Source organism: Aptenodytes forsteri, unplaced genomic scaffold (assembly GCF_000699145.1).
Source record: "Aptenodytes forsteri isolate BGI_AS27 unplaced genomic scaffold, ASM69914v1 Scaffold415, whole genome shotgun sequence".
NCBI lineage: Eukaryota > Metazoa > Chordata > Aves > Sphenisciformes > Spheniscidae > Aptenodytes > Aptenodytes forsteri.
Window position 1 is genome coordinate 1144167 of NW_008794745.1, and position 18473 is coordinate 1162639.

Genomic DNA, 18473 nt, shown 5'->3' on the forward strand with positions numbered 1-18473 from the left:
GAGCCCGCTCCCATCTGTTGATCCGCTGCGCTTCGCCTCCGCGCTGCAGTTCGCACCGCGAAACGTCCGACGGGTTTTTCCGCGGCACCTGCGAATTTTCAAAGGCGTTTAAAACTGGCTTCGAAACGTATTTATTCCAATTTTTAAGTCGGGGCGTTCCCCCCCGAGAGCTCCCCTTTAAAAGTCAAGTTCAAGCCCAATCAAAGTCGTTTAAAACTGGCTTCGAAACGTATTTATTCCAATTTTTAAGTCGGGGCGTTCCCCCCCGAGAGCTCCCCTTTAAAAGTCAAGTTCAAGCCCAAGTTCTGCAGAGCGCGTAAAACACGACTTCGCATTCGTTCCATTAGAAACCGCTTCTAAGACATTGTGTATAGTTATTTTTTTATAAAAGGAACTCGAAAATACCCGAGTTAAATAAACAAATGAAACTCATTCCTGTAACAGCCATGGTCTGGAGAAGGACAAAGCAGAGACACAAAATAACAATAAATATTAAATACTTTGTTTAAAATACGTAATTCATAACAAATAATTTTTTCACTGTTCGTAACGACCCTTGGATCCTAACCAGTGGGAGCCTGATCTGCTCAGGCAGATTAAAGCTCACCTGCCTGAGTTTCCCACTGACAGGAGTGTTCCACAGGTGATACAAAGCAAATATTGCTGCTTAAAGGATGACGGTTGTTTAGCAATTCAGCTTAAGCTTTAATACAGACATGTAGCGCGTTTTCAGTGATCTGATTCAGTGGAAAAAGTTCTCCCTCTGTGCTCAATGGCAGCTTTCCTTGTCATGATTTTAATCTTACTTAGACATCTTTTTTGCAATTTACTTTTCTTCGCAATAAATTAAGATTAGCATCTATTCCAATGACTGAATGGAGTTTGTTTGTACTTACCTCATGGTAACAAATCTCTAACACAAACAAGCATCACAGCCATTTAGCTAAATTACGTACGCAGAGCGATAGATAGAATTTAGGCCAAAAGAAAATTTCCACCAAGACCGGTGTTCTTACCACGTGCATTCTTCGTCTGACAAATCCGATCCATCATGCCCCGTTCCCTTCACTGTCACACCGAACAGGAACTCTGTCTTGCAAAGACTGGGCCTGCATTAGCAAGAGGGAAAATGTTTTCAAACACACAAATCAAATACATTCAGTTACAATTGCAATGTATTTATTTTTTTACACCTATCAGTCAGCCAAACAAAGCCTAGACTCACCCTAGGGAGAGACTTTTATCCTCCTTAGTTCATCTAGGAGAATCAAAGTGGCACAAAGATGCTGTAAAAGCCCCAAACTGGTAAGGAGCAAAGCTGACAAAGAAGCCAAACTGCCATAGTCTGGAAATCGCTTGCTACAGCCTGGCGCTCCAGAATCAGGGGAGTACTTTGGACCATATTACTCCCCTCCTTTTTGGCAACAAGTCTTATAAACAGGGAACACAATCTGACACTTGTAAATATGTCAAGCAATTGTGTATTAACCAACCAAAAAACACATCCTTCCGCATTAAAATAGTACAGTTCTTTGTAAATACACTGCGGCATCAGTTATCCATCCTACCACTAAACGACGCCTAGGGTACAACAAACCCTTTGATGAAGTATCCTTTCTATTTCTGGAATAAAAGAACATCCCTTGTCATGAAAAAATTATTTTCTTCTTATAGAAATATTTTGAAATTGAGAATCACGTTATTATTTATCCCAGAGAAAGCTAACAATACTGTGCAGAATTAGAAACTGCAGAATTCACGTTTCTTCCACATGCTGCTTACCCTCCAAATGGTATTTCCAGTTGTCAGCATTCCTCTTCTGGATCTTTCAAGTAGAGATGACTTATTATGCTCGATTTTCTCATGAAAATGTGGGGTCTAACACATGATTCAGATCCATTTTCATGGAGAGAAATGTTAATATACTCACACCGTGCTGCTTTCGCCAATTTTCAGGATTCTTATGAACGTTAACTACTCCTTAAATTAAAAATCTTTTAGTATAATTAAATTACCTGTAATGGGTCAATGTTCTGAAGGGCTGCTGCTCGCATTTGTGACAGGCTACCGGTCAAACACTTTGACCACATCCTTGCACTGCAAAGTTCACTTTGTCTTTAAACTGAAAAAAGATAGCATCTCGTTAAGTAGTTTGCCAGTTACTTGACTTCATATTATGTTCAGCGATCATAGACAAGAGAAATCATTACAGTCTAATCATTCACTTCACAGTACCAAACCAGGAAAGTTCCCTTGCCGACTTCTGACAATAGTGTTACTTACAACAGAAATTGTTCCACTTACAGATATCATACACAAGTGACACTTGCCCATGCATAATTATCCTAGATGGTATGTGGTGGAACATGTTTCCCAACTCAAGGGTATTCAAGTTTTATTCCTTGTTTTCTTTTACTTCTCTTTAAAAATTGATCAATGAACACGAACAATAACATTAACAAAATAACCATTTTTCCGTAGTCGCAAGATACGGGAACTTCTTAATTAATTCTGCCAATGTATTAACTTGCAAGCTGCAATTCCAAAACTCAGATGCAGCACGGGGTTTCCAGGCTCCTGGAGATCAGCTGGGTCACACTGAGCCTTCACCGTACAGAGCTGATAAGCACTCTGGGAAGGAGCCAGTTACCGACCCTTACAAAATTAGCCCAAATAGTGATAGGCAAGCTTATTTTATTCTAGAACAACTTACCCCGAGCTTACAGTAATGATCAAACCTGTTCTTCAAGGAGGATGGCTCAGCAGTTTCGTAGACTTTGTTTTCACCAGCAGGTGTTGCTTATGCTTCAAACTAAACATGGAGGAAGAAACAAAGATGTCAGGAGGCTAAAGCAAAGCCAGAATGTCAAGCAGTTGCTTGGTTTTATTTTGTCTTAAAGTATGTCCACTTTGCTGTACTTTCAAGTACCTCCGATTTATGAAAAGAGTATTTACTCGAGGAATACAACTGGCCTGAGCACTAGATTCAGACAGGGCTCTCCCAGCTCTGGGTATGGAGAGTTTGGCCCTTCTTACACCAGTAGCAGAACTGGAGTTCAGCCAAGTTTTGTCAGTGTCAGAAAGCAGCAGTGTTTGACATTTCATGTCAAAGACAACTCATTTCTAGGTAAAATGTATTTTTCCACGTATTTGAGTTAGACATGGTTATTCACTAGCACAAATTCCAGCTTTGGCACTATAAGTAATGATTGTCTTGTGTCAAATTTAATCAAGTCATTTTTAGTGTTTTCTAAATTTTCCTCTCCAGTTGCCTACAATACCCAGTAATGGAAAGGATAGGGTGGGGGAGAATGATATGAGACCCAAATTATGAATATAATACAAGCAAATGGTCTTTAACTATTCTACATACCAAAAAGCAACAAAGAAAATAATAGTTTCCCTCCTGCTCTTCAGTTGCTCTTAAATAAATCCTACTCAAGTTAGTAATTTCATTGACGATTACTAAAACTCAAGTTCTTTGTCCATGTTTTATGTAGTTCGTTATTGCATGTTCTTGTAATATAGTGCAGATGAACAGCCTAATTTCAGGTATGTTTCCAGTGGTCTTATTGTTTACTTTTTATGACATTGCACTAATTTTTTAAGTGTTTTTTAATTGATCCAGTAATTACATTTTTTTGTTCAAGTGTTTATAAATAAGAACTCGTAATGATTTTGGTTTTAAACCAAAACCCTTTACTTCCACAAATTAAAGACTTAAGAGGGAAAAAAACCCAAAAAACCCAAACTTGTTCCCTGGCATGAAGAAATAAACAGCATCTAACTTTAACATAAAAAATAATAAAAAAATTTCACACATTAAATCCATACTAAAGAGTTCTTTTTAAAAAAAAAAACAAAAAACAAACAAAAAAACCTGATAATGTACAGATTGCCTGTAAACAAACATTTTAATTTTAATTTTATTAAGATACAGGAATGGCTACATTAGTAAGTTTATTTATTCCTCGTAAAGATAAAAAATTATACCTGAGTTAAAACAAGATACTGATTTTCTGAAGGGATGGGTGCTTCTATCTAAGAGGAAAATAAATACATAAGTAAAAGATTCGTTTGTAGACAAGTTGTTCATGTGGCCCATAGCTTAAGTCCTGCTAGTGATTAGACTGTGGTCTTTGAATTGTCACCCTTGCTCACCATCGTTATCAATAAATACCGCAAGATAGATCCACGTAGTCTGTTTACAATCACCCCTAACTATAGAAAATATCTATAGAACCTAAGCATATTTTTAATCAAAATTAATTACATGGATTATTTTACAGTGCACAAAAGCAAGTCAAACACATTCCATATGACTGCAAACCTCCCCAGCTGATGCTATCTGAGATTTTTATACTGCTACCGTCACCAGTATCTAAGCATTGAACTTCGACAATCAACGGCAGCAGGGACTGTCTGCTCAGACTTCACGGAGTTTCTGTTTCTTTTCCTTTTCCAGGATGAAGAAAAGACCAAATGTAGGCTACTGCCAGATGTGATGCTAGACCCCACAATAGTTATACCGCAGGGATTTTGCAAATGCCTTTCACAAATAAATAGCTTCAGTTGACTAAGTCTGTTGATGTCACTGGGACTACTTACGGGAACAAGCTTCTCACAGGGCACAACTGTTTCAGGGTCAGGATTGTGTGGGGGTTCAGAAAAGCACACCCATGGCAGAGGTCAGTGTTTCAACATACCTCTTGAGAGTTATACACATGAAAATTCCCTGAAAATTATATTTTATTTGCTCATATGAATACTAGACTAACGGTACTTATTAAGGAGCAGTTTGAGGAAAGATAAAAGGACCTGGAAAGCCAGTTTTGGGAAGTTTTTCACACCTACAAGATAATGTTGAAAGAAATCTGCAAACTATTGTAGAGGACTTAGATTAACTGAAGGTCATATCATTCGGAAACTGAAAAGAGAAAAAGTTGAAGTTAATAGGTGAGTCATAATGACAAGAATGAGACATTTAAGCTTACTCTGGTGAAGCAGACGTAAAGCTGTACATGGAGTTAAAAGAAAGTGCTCCTATATTTTTATCAAAAACCAGACAAATTATCTTAGTAGCTCCTTGTTCTCTGGATTGTAAAAGATAGAAGAGAGGCAGGAAAGCAAGCCGTGGCAGGCACTAGGAGCCCAGACAAGGTCTTTTACTGTCTAGAAAGAGAAAAGGTCATTTCTTACTGTTATGGATGAAGTAGCAGCAGGAGTTGAGTGAGAGCGGTGAAGAGTAGTATGAACAGAGGAATGAACAGTGAAAGGAAGGACGGCGCCAAAGGTGCCTGACTAGTTATAAAGAGTAGTACTAGTAGCACGGTGCCTTTACTAGTGATGGAAGTGTGAGGGAGTCAGGAAAAAAGGATGGCTAAATCTGGCCGTGTGAATTCAAGAAAAGACAAGGAAGGTCTCTAGAAACGTGGCTCTGGATGGAAGGATAAAAACAGTTCAGGAGCAGAGAAGTAGATTTATTTCCTTCCCACATCATGGTGATATTTAGATGACATTTCAGGTATAACTGGCAGGGATGAAGCAAATAGCAAAATGCAAACCGTTACTTTCAAGAAAACGTAATGCTAAAAATAAAAGTTGTTGAAAATAGTAATAGATAAGATTCAAAAATAAAGCTTTAGGCAGTCTCTTATATGTCGTCCCATTTGACAGTCAAAACGCTATCGCTGTGGTAGCAAGTTTTCACTTGTTTCTTTAAAAAAAGAATGAGAACGCTCTGTGTGTCACGGAGGCCTTTGAGAACTTACGGTGTAAGTGGTACAAGTTTCAGTATAGAGAGAACTGGCCAGCAAGATCTTGCAAAGGCAACTACCAAAGGAAGACAAAGGAGCATGTTTATTTTTAGTTGGAGGTAAGGAACAGTTTTGTGCATCAGCATGCCCTCTTGGTTTCTGTGAGACACGATTGTAAATTCTCATTTAAATATTCTGTAGAGCCAAAGCAAATGAGCTGTTTGGAAAAACAGAAAGAAACAAATGACAACTGAAACTATTCAGGAATAAAAAGGGAGCATGATTTAGGCAGAGCAAAATGGCAAATACTTTTTAATTGTAAATTATTTTTGCACTCAAAAGGGGAAAGAATTGTGATGTTGGCTAGATACCTTGCATTATGAATAAACATACCTGAGTTTCTAAAGGATTTAATAATCTAACACGAAGCTTCTACTAGCCCTCTAGGCAGAGGATGGGCCTGTTGGGTCATGGTTTCATACCATCAAAGAGATAGATTTCATCTTTCAGATGTTGTTGTGCTCGCTTGGTAAGAATTCAGCTTATTAAAAGGTGTTAAATAAGATACAGGATAAAAATACTACAAGAGAAAAAAATGAAAAGATTGAAGGCTAAAAGGCAAAAAGGCAAAGTAAATATGGAAATAACATTTGGCAAACACATTCTGAGAACAAAACTCCCAAGTTTGTTTATTGGAATAGATTTTAGGGTAATGCTGGATGGGTGATGTAGCTTGATGTGCTATGACCTTGGAAGCAGCCACTCAGGCAACACCCCATGCTGCACATGTGGAATGTGCAGCTTTTGGCATGGGAGCTCAAATATTAAAATTGGCCCATAAATCTGAGTACAGTTTTCAGTGCTTAAGAATCTTATTTTATCTGGATTAAAGTCCTCTTCCCCTTTTGCATTAGAAGGTGTTTATGGCTGTAAAAACAAGAATTGCAAAATATTGCCCTGAAATATATATGGACGTCTCCTGCCAAGCTTACAAGGTTTACTTTGCAGCTTAAAATTAAAACAGAAAAAAAAATCTGCCAGGGACAGTATGGCCTTTCTAGACAAAGTGTAGTGAAAGTATGGGCAAATCACAAATTAAGTATATCACTCCAAAATTTTTTTTTTAATTCTAAAAATCATTTTGCTTTACTGTGGCAGGAAAAGCTAAGACAAAGTTTTTGTTCTAAGCCCTAAGAAATCTTTGCTTTTTTTGAAGTCATGCTCAAGTTCTGTTACAAAAATGATGAATAAAAACTATGGCTTATGGTCTGTGATCACTGACCACATTAGAGCCTGGACTAACGTAGCTCTCTCTCATTGTCTTCTGTTATCTTCCAACTCTTCACCCTTCAAATATTCATTCTTTCTTTTCTAGAGCTATTGTCCCTCTTGTTGCAAACTGTGCAATTTCCCAGCTGTAGTTTTAAGTTCATCTAATGGATACCACGAACCTTCTGCAAAGTGAAGCACTATGAAGAAACTAAAAAAAAAAACAAATAGATTTGAATTTAAAATGTTATGTAACCATTATGATCTGGAAAAAGGAGCTGAGTTACAGGCTATTTTGCTTTTATACTGATGACATGGAATTATACTTGGGGCCTGATCCTGCAGTTATAAGTGGATAAAAGCTCTGTGAGAGTTGACTTTGACACATCCTTATAATTGTTTGGCTCTTTTGATTGTACTCTGGTGTGAACACTTTCACACACTGTTGGAAGGAAGAAAAACAGGATCCTTTAGAAGACAGAAGAAAAGAGTATCCGCACTATCTAAGCCTTGGCTAGAGCATTTCTGTATGGATATATGGAAACAGTTACCACAATCTGAAAAGGTATGATAAACTCTTTCTAGACGACAGCGAGAACTTCAGGCCTTTAGCAACCCGTGTGCAGATTCTTTGTAAGTAAGGGGTAATTTCTAATATTTCATCGTACATACACCCATCATTCACATTCAAGTCCTTCCTTATAGGCACTATTACATTTGAATTGCCAATTTTTCCTCTCCTCTTTCCTCTAGATTTATTTTTCTTATCATTAAAAGTGTATCTTACTGTTGCACTCCCACATTTTGTACTTCTAGATTTCTGAGACTAAAAAGTTATCTTGCAAACTGATACGAGAACAAAACATCAAACAAATTTTGGATCTGAAGAGGAGTGTGCAGCTGTTCCTGCTGTATCCTGAACAAAACAAGCAGTCACTGTGCATTTATGAGATGAATGGAAACCAGTTTGGAGTAGATGCCCTTGTCATGGACTTCACCATTTAAAGAGAGATTAAGGTTCAGACTCATATCCCTGAAAATAACTCATCTAAAACTAAGCAAGCTAGTCAGTCACAGGTGTACTGACAAAAATGCAAAGGCTACGTCCATGCATTTCACTCTGAGCAGGCACGCACATTTCAATACTTGTAATAATTTCTATTCTATTCACAGTTTATGCCTGTTCACTCTTCTGTCTTTCCTTCCCCCCACCCCATTCCAAACTGGGAGTCCAAACAACTAGTGAGGACCCACTGGAGGATCACCAGTAATATTGATTGAATAAGAAATGTTCTGTTTTACATTCTGTTACCACTCTGACCTCATTAAGGCCCTTTTGTTCTGGAACCTTAGTATCAGGACTTACCTTTGGCCACAAAGCTGTCAAGTTCACTTACAGCTCAGTTAGAAGAAATGTAAATCAAAGCAAATAGTAAGCTGTCTTTAAAACGTATATAAAATGTATTTTTATAGAAAACAAAACATATGAAAGGTGAAGCTTGCTCTGTGAAAGACCCAACCATTAAAATAATCTACTGGATATCTTTGATGCTCATTTTCTTCAGTTGTAAGCATCGAGTGATCCATCGACTGCAGATAAATATTATGCTGAAAGCTTTTGCTGAAATTATGAGAAGGAATGAAAGAATTAGAGATGTAAGACTTCCATAGATGGCCCTGTATTGGCATTACCGTTTCCAAGCCCTATTAAATGAAACAACTCATTTCTTTGAGATTTTAAGGTTTCACAAGCCTTAATTTAAAAAGGAATTACGGAGCAAATCCTATTTATTTTACTACCACTCCTACTACCAAAAATTTAAAATATTAGCCTTATAAGAAATTATACTCATCTACAATAAAATATTTCAACTGCTTCTAGTTTAATCAACTGCTTTCTTGATTACTCAAGAAACTAGCCATGGCTTGAAATGTTTGTTTCAAGGGAACTTATTCTCCAGACTGCTAGGCAAGCTTAGAGATATCTGTTCATCCTTCTGTTTTTCTGCATCCCAGTGAATATTGCTTTTTTGGATTTTTCTGACACTCATTCCAGGAAGAAACTGAAATGGTTGTCTTTGCTTGACAAATAACGAAATGAATTACACAGTGATATTTATTGTTTTTCTGTGTGGAGACTGAAGCCTCTTGGCTGTAGGACATACAACATAACTAATACCTACGCATCAACTCCGTCGATAATTTTTGCTGAAAATCCTTTGACTGAGACTTTATGCAGAAGAGCAATTAAAAATTTGAATGGATTTGCAAAGCCAGATGGAAAGAGTAACAATGACCTGGTCACAATAGGAGCATGCTTTCTGGTCCAGAACAAGTCGCTGTCCTTGCCTTCACGTGGTTTACCTTCCACCGCCCACTTTGACTAAGAGGCAGTAGTTCATATTAGCCACTGTATTTTCTGAAGCTGCAGCTGATCCTGTTTTCATCTAATCAGGGATGACCTTCAGCTTTCTGGCACATGGACCTAACTTGGGCAAAGATCGACTCTGCTGATTTAAACAAACGCTTCTACTGATATTAGGAAACAAGTAGTGTTTGTACTTGCCGATTATTTCACATTTGTTGGGGCTTTATGGATACAAACTCATTCTGAAATGTGGGGGGGGTTTTTTAGTTAGAAGGATAGTGAGTGTTGCTAACAGATTTTTTTAAATGATTGACAAAGCTACAAGTCGCGGCACACTGCAGCGTCTAAATTCTGTTCTAGAACTCCAAGCTAATACAGTATTTGACAAAACACAGTTGGTGTTCCAAATTCGTATTTGGAAGAAATATTTTTGTGTAAAACCTAAATGAAAATCATAGCTGTATAGTCTGAGTAAAATGAGAAACTTAGGTGTAATAATTCTACTGAATCTCTAGTTTGGTCTCTTAATATTAAGCCAGTACGATGGACTGTATGAATGCATGTAAATCATTATTTTGTTGTTGTTCACCACTGTAAATACACTAAATCTTTACTAAGATTCAGTAGGATGCAGACCACTGAGTTGCAGGCTGAGCACATTCCCAGTCTACAGTTTGGCCTTGTAATTATTTGCAACAGAAGAGTTAGGGACACCACTCATGTATACTTGTGATACCTGCCAAAAGGGGAGCCTCCCCATCCTATTTCTCAGTGTGCGATATTATGATCACTTATCAGAATATTTAAAACTTGGAAGATATCAAAACTGAAGAAAGGAATTGGGAGCATGAGAGCTGGACAACATTTCTAGCATTATCCTCAGTTCACTTTGTGGTTTTAGGCAAGCCAGCTGGTTTCTGGATGACTGTCTGTAATATAGGTCAAATATTTTAGGTAATACTCACAGATTTTAAGTGAAGGATTACATCATTATCGTAAAAAGTTACTCTAGAATACTATTTCTGAGGTAATGATACCCTGTAAGCACTCACGCATGCATTCAGGAGGTATAATAGAGTTTCTTTAAATCCCGTTTTCAAATATAATATGAGTGTGGTGCTTTAACCTGTACACAAACTTTACGTCTGAACAGTTAGAAAATCACTTTGCTACTATGTGTGTCTATGAACTGCAAAAATTTGGAGATACGTTCCATAACGATTCTGATGTTCCACCTCACTTAAAGAGAACTCATTTTTAATAAATTACGTGTAACATCACTGCAGAGTTTTAATGTTCTGTTTAAACAAAGCACAACAGCCCAAGTCAAATGTATTGTATGTATCAAACCCAGTATTTGGTCAACAGCATTCTTTCAGATCAGTTTCTGGGAGCAGTGGTCAGTTAGTTGGGCTGTGCAGAAGTAACTCCTGAACTGTGCTATCTGGACCGTTCCTGTCTCTTGTAATTACTTCTACTCAGAGATGTCTGCCAAATTCTTCCCAGTGGACATATGGTCTCAGCAGGTAGGAACAGGCCAAAAGTGCTTTTCTTGCACTGACGTCAGTGGAGGAAGTATGACTGAACTCTGCTCCCATGAAAATTAAGTATTACCTGACCACTGCCTTGTTTTCAAGAGAACAGTAGCTTAGCCTAGTTATTTCCACAGCTTCTTGAGAAATCTTCATACTTTTTCTTCCAAATAGAAAGTGTCCTTACAGTTAATTAGAAGATAATACCAGTCAGCTTCTGTTAATTATTTGGTTTTTTGCTTAACGCTTATAAATCTACTTGTTCAGGTATTATTACAAGCTAATATTTGTCTTGTAAGATGCATTAGTCATTACAATTAGCATGTAGAAATAGATTAGTCATGCGCAAACAATCTCATAAATGAAGTATTTATGCCCCCTTTGGGGATGGAAAGGAAGGTAATTTGAGCCCTTTATGATTATCAAGGGAAACCTGACTTGTCTCTTCTATTCACATTGTTGTTTCAGGATTTCTTTTGGGGCAAACTAACTGGCTGTGGGCTTCCTTTAAAGTCCAGTAGCACCACTAGAAGCTATGTTAGTGATTTAATGAAAACCATCAGGTGTTACCTTTTCCTAAGACTGCTAGTCTGCACTGCTCAAGTAAGTGTCACTTTTTTCTTTCAAAAATCTTCTCAGTTAATATATCTGCTTTTCCTGTGGCTGGAAGAAACCTTCCTTTCACGTGTATGAATTTAGATGTTTTGTCTGAGCAATGAACAAGAACATTTATCCACAGACTTAGGGCTTCCATGACCCCTCACCGAGAAAGTAAGACTAAAGATTACAAAATTGGATTGAAGATTGGGATGTCACCATAATCTGTGTGATTGTGTCACCAGTGGCATGCAGCAGATCAAGCAGCTCCCTGCAAGACTACACTCAAAGCGAATCCAAGCTATGATCACGAACTTCCAGATATATCTTCCAAGAAAAATGTTATGCAATGAGCTGATCAAAAACATTAGTCCCCAAGTTTGCTTAGAGGAATTGCAAAAGGAAAGGGTCTGCAGAAGTCCATGATGAGGCAGTCTCTTGCTTTTTATTGCATTTTCCAGTGGCTTTTCTTTATGGCACTTCTACATAAAATTTCTTCCTGTTCCTTTCCAATTTGGTAAGCCACTCAAAAAACCTCACTCTTTGTGTGTATGTGTGTATAAAATCTCCTAAAAAGTCACTTTTAAAATAATTAGACTAAGCCAATACATTTCAAAATTAAAACCCTAAGTCATTTCACATAAGTAAATTTAACAACTGCATTAGTGCAATGCATTCTTCACCGCTTACTCGCACGGAGCACAGGTAAGTGCACTGTTACTGACTGTAACAAGTCACTCCACTCCCACCCATGCTTTCTTTTTTCTCTTTGCTATCCTTCATTTGCTCTAATATTTGCAATGAAAAACCAAACAACTCACAGCTCTTCCTCAAGGAAACATTTTCTCCAACTAAAGAAGTTGTCAAGCTTCCTGAAGGAAGCTGGGAAAAAAGGAATATTTGTTGCTGTGTTTAGCATGATTACAGAAATAGGTCACATATTGTTTCTGAAAGAAATGGATCACCAGCATACAGCCCCCCACAACTCATTCTGGTCTCCCTCCCTCCGCCCCCGTACACAGTGCTTGAAGCATTCCAATATCCTTGCCAAATTCCCTCACAAATACTTTAATTCTTTACGTGCATGTCTCATTCCATCTGTTCCACATGCTCTTTATGCCATTTACATTCATTGGCAGAGTCTGTGAGATGACACCACACATTATAAATTTGCCGTGTTTTAAAGCGGCTTAGGTATCGCATAAGGAAAATGCGGAGTAGATCAAGGTCTGTGGTTTTCTCCTAGAGACCTGGGTTAATTCAGCTACAGGGCAAACTGCAAGTGGGTGTCACCAGCAGGTTTTCAGATCAGTAAGGCTGTGGCTGTGAAACGCGACATTATGCCTTCAGGTTCAGGAGGAAAAAAAGGCTATCCTCTGCAGGATTTATGAAATGACTGCATGTATAAGAGACTTTGTGCCCAAATAAACAACATAGAAAAGGCAAATGTGATGTAAAGGAGGAATAAAGGCAAGTAGTGCTCAGTGGGAAAGGTGGTGCTTAGGTATGTACGTTGGTATCACTTGTGAAGCAAATGCTATCCGTCTGATCCTTCACCACAGGAGCACACCACAAAAATGGGCCCACAAACTGTGAGTCTTCGGGCTTTGCCTTTGGGAAATATGCAGTTGGTTTCAGGGTTTTGCAGTATGGTCATCCCAGCCCACAACCAGCTGTAAGTCTGTCTCGGAATACATAGAGGGGCCATTGCAGTCTGTTGGACACAGATTTAAGAGTAGTTTCCAGGATAAGAATAGGGGGAAAAAAAACCTCTTCAGGTTTCAATACAGGGACATTTGTACAAGCAAAACACAGATCAGTTGTGTGTTTGGCCACATGCCTTAAACTCCTTGAACAAATTATACGAAAGCCTCAAGCCATGAAATTTCAATTATGTTCTAAGTGTTGGACACCAAACCTTTTCTTTCACCTCCATAAGAGTACCGCAGATAAAAGAAATAGGCACTTAAAGGACACATGACTCCAATGCAGATTCAGCTAAAAAGCACGACAAAATCTGAAGCTCGGGCATGGCCTGCCCCGTGGAAGACAAATGTATGGCACCTGCAGTGCCCGTGCAAGACAATCAGTGTATCCTCTTACAAGGAGTAAGGTATCCTGGCAGTTACAGTAGCAAGTAAGAGTGCTAGAAATCAGTGTTAGAAGTATCCATTTCTCAGACCATTATGCAATATAATTACTTTACTACTATTATTAAGATGTTGTGAAAATACAAACTATATTTCATCAGAGGTCAGTCAACAGTTCTAACCTTCCCTTTTCTCAAAGTGAGACACCACAGCTTGCTTACCTGGCAAGACAGATTTCTCAATCTTTACCGCCCCATTTTTTCACATTCCTTTCCTCATCTAATTTTTCCTGTTTAGCTTGTGTGCTCTACCCAATACCCTGTTATCTTCTACCCCATCTCTCTCTTTCTTCCCTGTCTGTTATTACCACATTGTCTTTAATGTTTTCCCGCTCCCCTTCATTGCCAAGCTATAGTTTTCAACTGCTGTGAAAATGTTTGATTCATACAGTTCGTTGTTTCTCCTGCAAAGGAATCATCATCTAAAATAACCTGCATGTGCTTGAGCGAAAGCAGTAAAGGAAAGACTGCCATTCCCTGCTCACTCTCACAGTTTGAAGCCTTGTAGGCTATTGCATAGCAAATGAGAAATAAGAAAGATAAACACTGCCACTGTCTTGAATGGGAAGGGAACTTGAGATAGTCTTTGCAGCACGGCATTGGATTTTTGATCCAGACTTTTTCATGCTGAGGAAAAATAAGAGCTAGATTCTCCATTATCCAAACACTCTGTCTTTTATACATGTGCCAAGTGAACCTAGAATAATATGTCTTTGATTCCTGACCACTTCATACCTTCCTGTTAAAAAGCAGAGAAGGATCAAGAGCTTGAGGTGATGGCATGAATTCAACATCATATTTAGTTGTTTTGGTCTAAACCTGAGAGCCATCAGAGGCGTTGATCTGACAGGAAAAGAATTGAGGGATAGATTTACAATGGACTTAGGCCGATGCATCATCCTGTCCAAAGGAAGGCACTGTTCTCCCAGAATGGTGTTCAGCACATACGTCCATGAAGAAAGTTTGGTTACTCAGCAAGACAGTCACAGAAGATGACGTGCTGCTCCTAGCCCAGCCAGTGGAAAACACTGAAGCGAGGCATATGTATGAAGTCTCTTCCTTCAGCAAGGCTGTATACCTCTTGGTTCTCAGATACAAACTGCTGACCTTCATGGCCACCTTTGCTCACCTCCGACAGCCAAGCCAAGAACATTCTCCTCAGGTTTAGGTACCTAAGGTCATCTTTTCAGAGAATGTTCTCTTAAGATGTTGGGGTAATGTCCCCTTTTAATACAGTAACAAGGAAGTGGGAGACATCTGCCTAAGGAGGTTCAAACCCACATCTCCCATGAAAATGACCTAACTACTAAATTACAGGGTGTTCTAGGTGGAGTGTTCTCCACCCATCCTTTGATGACAGTCCAGTGTCTAGCAGAGTGAAAGATACATGGGGCAAAAGAGAAGGAGAATTATTAATGCCTAATGATTAAGGCACAGACTTATTTTACCTTGTTTTGCCACTTACTGCTTTACCCAATGACGTCATGTAAGGCACTTTGCAAAAGCACGCTCTTTGATCCACAGAACCACCAAAACTTCAGTGAATTTGCTCATCTCATGAGTTTCACTTACCTACAAGTTAATTTCCCTTCTAATGTTGTTATTTCACCTTTTAGATTTTCTTCTCTTTTTTAGGTACCTAAAAAAGGTAGGTCTTTGCTAATTACTGCATTATCTTCACATTTGAACATTTCATCCTTAGCATGTGCTGCTTGCATAACAGTGGAGAGAAAGAAATCACGTCGTCAGCTCATTTAATGTACCCTTGGGGGGAAGAAAACCAGGAGAATGGGATACAATACATGATCAAACTCAGTAAAACCATCCAGGTAAGTATGTCCTACTAGCTCCATTTCATCAAATTTAAGCCATTCTACATTACAAGAGATTCACTCATTTTACATTTTGCCTTCTTTCTAGGCAGACTTGAAATTTTCAGTCCTTCACATCATAAAGTATCACAGAACCACATGCTATACATGGTATATATAATTTATGGTTTCTTATACTATTTTTGTGACCTTATATTTGGGAGTCAGTACCACTTGAGAATGACAACTATGAGAAATATTTCCTATTCTCCATCTAGGTTGCCAAGCATATATACAAACAGAGAAAGATTGGTGAGAAAAGTTCCTAATATAAACGTGTCCACAAAATCATAGCCAATACAGAACAAACTGCCATGTTTTGTGCACTGTCTTTACTGTAAATGTGTGGAAACAAAGTGCATGCTTTCGTTCAAATGTTCAAAGCTTTCTTAAAGGAGAAAAAAATCTTCATTTAAAAAGTTGTGTGTCCTTCTCAAAATAATTCTAACGAAAAAATAAGTATGGAATAAAATCACTATCCAAATAGCTTGTAAGTTCATTGGGGTTTTTCTTTTACAAGAGAAATACCATGAGCAAGGACACTGGAAACAGCAAGAGCAGTTATCTTCATCAGTTTAGGGTAGGGTTCAGCGTCTCCTGTGTTTTAGGTATAAAAAAGTCTTCTAAATGGGGGGGGGGAAGTGGTCATGTGCACAGTATGTAGAAGAGAAACAAGAGTAGTCAGTTAAGACAGGAAGAGAAGCTACAGCGTGGGGAAAACACAGTATGTATTCACACTAAGCACCAGTCACACAGTGAATTGAATAAAATAATTCTGAGTAGTAATCCCAGTGGGACTTGGGCCAAAAGGGTGAAAGGAAGGGAACACATTTCAGTTGTGATTCAAGAAGTCCTGGAATTCTTCCTGACCCGCTGGGTTGGAATTTCTGACTCGACACCCTGCTTTGACTCAGAATAGGAAACTGTATCCTAACTGCAGGTTTCTTTTTATAGAGTAAACTTTACGGCCAGCTTCCTTTGGAGCACAAGTTCATTCCTCATAGTCTTTAAGCAATGCACCAATCACAAGACACAAGTGCAAGAAAACGTGATCTCTGTTCCCCAAACATAACACAGTCTTTATCCATAAAGCAAACAAGAGGACCAAAGCTTGTCTTTATTACCCATCTCAGTAAATACAGTATGCACTGATGCGTTTTTAAAGCAGCTGGCTAATCTTTCTCCTCCTCCTCCTCCCCCCTTAAACTTGGCCAACATGAAAGGATAGCGATATGGTCCAAGAAATGTTTGCCAGGATTAGAGGCTAAATTGGAGATTTCTCGTGTAATGCAGTAACAGGCAGGGGATGGGAAAACATGCACTAGTAGAGACATTGATCACAAGGATTTTCACTAAATTTATTACACAGGAGATAGACTGTCCTGGAGTATCAGACAAGACAACTCCGGGCTGGTTTGAGGGCACTAGAACCGATAACTTTGCAAACCACAGCACATACTGTCTGAGATGTGTTCTAGCTTTGGTGTTGATTACACCTTAAAAAGGGAAAGGTTTACAATAATTGTGTTCCCTTTTGTATTATTTTATAACTGAAAAGGATAATTTCATTCTTTCAGTATTTCCACTGAATGGAGAAGACTGATAATGCATTTAAAAAAATATATATTAATCATGTAAGCAAAGCAATACCTCTCAGAACCTTTTTTGAGGTTGAGACAGCACGTCCTCTTCTAAAAAAATCCACTTCACATATTTAAATCAGCATTGTATCTTATATACAATTATCTTAATCCCATTGTATCTTATATACAATTCTTTGAGTGAATGATTAATGCCAGAACAAGTGATATTAATTAATTTTTCATTTTCCTTCTTACTCACGCTTCTCTTCAAGTCTCTGAAGAGGGCAAAGTTAGCAGGCAGGTTCCAGCTCTTGGCATCCAATTTGGGTTTGAATGAAATGCAGGTATTAAGTGACTTGCCCAAGGCTATGAAAAAAAATTCTAGAGAAACAACCAAACACAGAAATGGTAGAACCAAGTCAAGCACTTAAACTGAAAGGCCTTTTGTCCCATCCAAGAAATTTCAAAGTAACATCCTTATAAAGATCAAAATTCCAGACGAAGGTGTACGCGATACTATATTTTAAATTTTCTGTTCTATAAAGGAAATTAATTTTAAGTAGTCAGCCAGAAATTTAAGTAGTAAGCCAGTAAAATGATGCAAAGAAAGTCTTCCTATTCTATGGGTTTATGTTATAATATCTGTTTTCCAAAAAGATTTTTATTCTCCTTAATCCCATCCAGTGTAATTACTGTGTGAAACTGCCTTTCTTGCAATTAGGTGAAAGAATCTTCTATTGCACCATTTAAACACAGGTAAAAATGTATCCATTTTGCTTTTGTTCTTTATATTTTATCGTTAAGATCACTATATCTAGTCATTGGATCTGCAAAGACAATAAGCTCATGTGCATGGCCTCAGTGAAATCAAAGGAGACTAAAGAGTACAAGACTGACAGGAGGGTGGGATCTTGTTATTGGAAAAATGCAAGCAACTGCACTCAGCAACCGTTTGTAGCACTACTTCACTACACGGGTTTAGCCCTTTCTTCTGTTCGCAATGCATGAAGAGTCTAAGCCTTGTGGATTTGTTTCATGAACTCCCCTGAACCGACCTCAGTCCTTGCAGCAGGAGAAACAACGTTTCAAAACTACTAAAATACCATTTTAAAAAATTACTACTGTGTCCAAGCCCCACTCATTTTCAGTAGGACTGCTAGGTGCTCAGGTCTCATTTTAACACAAAGTATTTTTCAAATTTTCACCCTGTATCTTTAATTATTTGCCACATCTCGCATGGAAAACTGAACTAAAAAAAAAATCATAGAATCATAGAACAGTTTGGGTTGGAAGGGACCTCTAAAGGTCATCTAGTCCAACCCCCCTGCCGCCAGCAGGGACTTCTTCA

The 18473-nt window shown here is 38.3% G+C and overlaps 1 long non-coding RNA gene across 1 annotated transcript; it reads right to left on the reverse strand.

Moving 5' to 3' along the window:
* Positions 1-220: 220 nt before the first annotated feature.
* Positions 221-2113, reverse strand: LOC103894605. Its single transcript, XR_657316.2, has 3 exons — positions 2016-2113; positions 1017-1109; positions 221-451 (listed from the first exon to the last, which is right to left on the reverse strand). It is a non-coding gene; the product is annotated as an uncharacterized LOC103894605 (long non-coding RNA).
* Between the last annotated feature and the right edge of the window lie 16360 nt (positions 2114-18473).